Below are 4,098 nucleotides of genomic sequence, written 5' to 3'. Positions count from 1 at the left end.
AAGGTGGAGGGTCAGAGAAAAAGAGGAAGACTCCCAATGAGATGGATTGGCCAGGTGACAGCATCAATGGACTCAAGCGTGGCAGCAATAGCAAGCCTTGCCTAGGATCAAGCAGTGTTTTGTTCTGCTGTGCATAAGGTCGCTATGGGTCGGTAACGACTCTCGATGGCACCTAACAACAACAACAGTGATTCTCAGAATTTGAAACTCTACGTAGGGTCACTGTATGTTGGAATCAGCTAGAAGGTAGTAGATTTGCTTTTATTGTATTGGTAGCTATGAGTTGGAATCAATGAAATGTTTTTTGTTTTTTTTTTTTTTATTTGATGGCACCGTTGTTAAGTACTGGGCTACTAATTGAATATTCATTCTTTGGAAGTAACAAACCTTCAACCATTTCCATAAAGTTTACAATCTAGGAAACCCTATGGGGTAGTTGTACCTGCCTTCCAAGGTCACTATAAGTCCAAATCAACTCAATGACACACAACAATACTTTATCTTTATCCACTCATGTTAATGTCTCATATTCAATTCAGAATGTTTTAAAACCAAGATTAGGATGGCATTAATCTGCTGAGATAATTTTATGTAAGGATATGAGATTATATATGCAAATTCAATGATGAGGAGACTAACTGCTAAACTATGACCTGAGAAATCTGATCAAAATTCCCATATGATCATTTTCCCCAATCATATTTGTTTTGATCAAATCCATAGCCATGATTCTTCAGCCTTGAGAAATTGGCTCTAAAGTTTTATGGAATTTTCTATGTGATATTAAATTAACAATGGCAAACCACAAGGTTGGTAGGGAAGCTTAGGAGGCAGTTGATTTTTGTTAATGGTGGTTGAATCATTTGTGAGAAAGAGAGCACAAATTGCAGCGTGTAACCAATGTCACTGTAGAAATTATTGAAAATGGTATATGTTTTGCTGTATGTACTTGTGTCCATTTATTTTTTTTTTTTAATTTTCAAAAAGTGAAAGAGACATGAAGAAAAGGTTAGAGTAATGTAACAGGAGGAGAAACTGACCCTCCCTCTATTGCTCACTTTGAAGATGGATGTAAGGCATCCTGCAGAGCCTTTGGTTTTAATCCAGTGAGACCGTGGTTGGACTTCTGAAATATAGGACACTAAATATTCATTGTTTTAAGGCACTAAATGTATAGTCATATGTTACCACAGAAGTAGAAAATTAATGCAGTTTAATATACTCATAAAATATAACATTATGCTTATATCTGTATTTTTTTATGTTTGTCCATATCATGAAGATCTCTATAAATGATCATATGCTATCTCTACATGATAGATGATGGATTATGTTAACTCCATAGATGTTTTCTTTCATACCTAAATTTATCAGTTTTTATATCAACTTCCTCATCTTTGATGTTTGAAGAAAACCAAGCTCTTTCAATTGATCTCCAAATATTCTCCTGTCAATGTTAGATAGTAATGTTCATTGATCCTTCTATCAGTAGATTTAAATTATTCTATTTGAGTCCTTGGACACTCAGAAGCTAGATTTTGAGGAAGAAAAAGTCTGCGGATACTCTGTTAATTGCAGGAGACTAAAATTCTAATACTTGAAATATTTGATATTTGAAAGGAAAACATAGATTTTATAATTATTATTTGATGTACTGGTAATTGGGAGTTCAATGACTCTTTGAGATAAGCATAGGACTGAACCACAGGATGGGCTGTTCGAGCCCAACAGGCACTCTGCTGGAGAAAGATGAGGCTTTCTTCTCCCACAAAAAATTTTAAAAGCCTCAGAAATGCTATACAAATTCGCTAGGAGTTGAAACCAACCCAAAGGCGCTCAACAAAACAGTATATTGATAATTAATATCTCAACAACACAGTTGCACTCTTTTCAGAGTCAAATAAGTCTCATATTTAGTGTCTTGTTGCTGTTGTTATGTTCTGTGGAGTCAGTTCTGACCCATAGCAACCCTGCACAGGGTTTCCAACTCTGTAAATCTTTATGGGAGCAGAAAGCCTCATCTTTCTCCTGCGGAGCAGCTGGTAGTTTCGAACTGCTGACCCTGAGGTTAGCAGTCCGGTCTTAGTTCATTGTAAATATATGTCATTGAAACATTGTGAATGTTTTTTTGTTTATAACTTTATGGCCATCTGGCACTTGGGTATTAATGCTTGTCCTTGCTGATTGTTTTGTTTTGTTTTTTAAACTAAAATGTTAGTTCAGTTTCTTTCTGATAACTTCAGTACACATCTGTAAAATATCTGAGTGATTTGGTCTAAATAATGTGTCATTATGTAGTAAAACTGCAGAAACTCTAAAGAGACTTTTTCTTATCTCTTGTGCCATTATTAATCTTCAAATTTGCATGATAAAGAAAATTATAATGAAATGAAAAATGTATCACCCTCCTGCATGAAGATGGCAGTAAGAAAACAATCAGGGGAAAACAAGTCTGACATGAACAGAACATCAACAATAACGGGACCAAATGGAAGGGGGGTAATTATCCATTCACAAATAGATAAATGGAATAAAGAAAGCAAATGAGCAGATGGAAAAAAGCGTCCAGCAAACAAGCTAACAAAGCTTAAGTCCCAGAAAGGTGCTCTGCCTCCATGGAGACAAATTATCATGACTCTCCTCTTAGATTTCAATGAAGGCAAGATTTGATCAGTGAAGTTGTTTTTCTCTCAGACAACCTTAGGGGAAAAAAAAAATTCCCCTTCTTTTATGTAATCAATCCTGTACAACAAAAGACACTGACTTACTTCATATTTTTTAAGAGTAAAGTAAGAAATACTTCCTTTCTTGTTGTTATTGAAACTTTTTATAGTGAATTGAATGCAGATTTACAGAGCAGATCATCAGTTTTACATCCAATGAACCACACACTTTGCTTCATTCAATCCCCTCCATGCACAAACAGTTATTCCACTTTCTGCCTTTTGTTCCTATTTCCATTCCACCCTCCCCCCCCCACTCTGAACCACGTTGTTGTTGTTGTTAAGTGCAGTCAAGTTGGTTTCAACACGTAAAGACCCTGTATAGGGTTTCTAAGGAGCGGTTGTTGAGTTTGAACAACTGACTTGGAGGTTTAAACCAATCTTATTGTTGAGTGCTTATCCTATGGCACCACACCAGGACACCTTGTTCCCAGGCAAATATTGGTTATGATCTTTAATGGTTTTGATCTTGAAAGGTGAGATTACCTCACTAGTATTGTTTCTCCCCACACCCCACCCATATACTACCTATCCACCCCTTGTTGAAAATTGGGCCAGGAGGATGAGTTCTTTTCCAGAACTGAAAGGTGGCTGACGGCCAGAATTTCAGGTTCCTCCAGTCTCTTTCTGACCAGTATGTCCAGCCTCTTTTTTTTTTTTTTTAATAAATTTGAGTTTTGTTCCACATTGTTGCACACTATATCCAGTTCTTCTAATGCGATAATGTTCAGAGAAGTTGGTAGTGGTAACCGGGCATCATTTAATTCTTCTGGTCTCAAGAGTTTCAGAGACTGATTTCATTTAAGTGGAAATGTATATGATTTTACATTCAACCCATCATATTAAAAAAATTATTAGGATTTATAAATACAAGTAACAAATAATTCTACTCAGTATCATAACAATACCCAAGACCCCATTGTGCATGTGATGCTCCAACTGGGAATTGAACCTGGGTCTCCTTCATGAAAGGCAAAAATTCTACCACTGAAGCATTACTATTCTCAATTATTAAAGGGTCTAGCTATGCCAGGTTATTTTAAGTTCAAGGCAATGAGGGCTATTTTCATCTTAAATCAGGGAGAACAGAATTTACAGATTATCTCTTTTAGAAAGATTATTCTGCAATCAGTGTTGAGAGGAGTATACAAAGGAGTCAAATAGAAGCATAAAGACAATTTAGGAAGTTGGTAGGAAAATTCAGGCAAGAGGAGGTAAAGATGAATTAACACAGTGATGACAATAAGGAAAGAGGGTGGCTAAATGGATATAACAACAAAGTTGCCAGGTTTTGACAACATATTTTTCAGGACAGAAGAGAATGCTTGCACAAGAAAAAGCCTTTCCATCATCTACAGATGAGATTATTGTTGTT

This window comes from Chrysochloris asiatica, unplaced genomic scaffold (assembly GCF_000296735.1).
Source record: "Chrysochloris asiatica unplaced genomic scaffold, ChrAsi1.0 scaffold00022, whole genome shotgun sequence".
NCBI classification, from domain to species: Eukaryota; Metazoa; Chordata; class Mammalia; order Afrosoricida; family Chrysochloridae; genus Chrysochloris; species Chrysochloris asiatica.
This window is presented reverse-complemented; position numbering follows the sequence as displayed.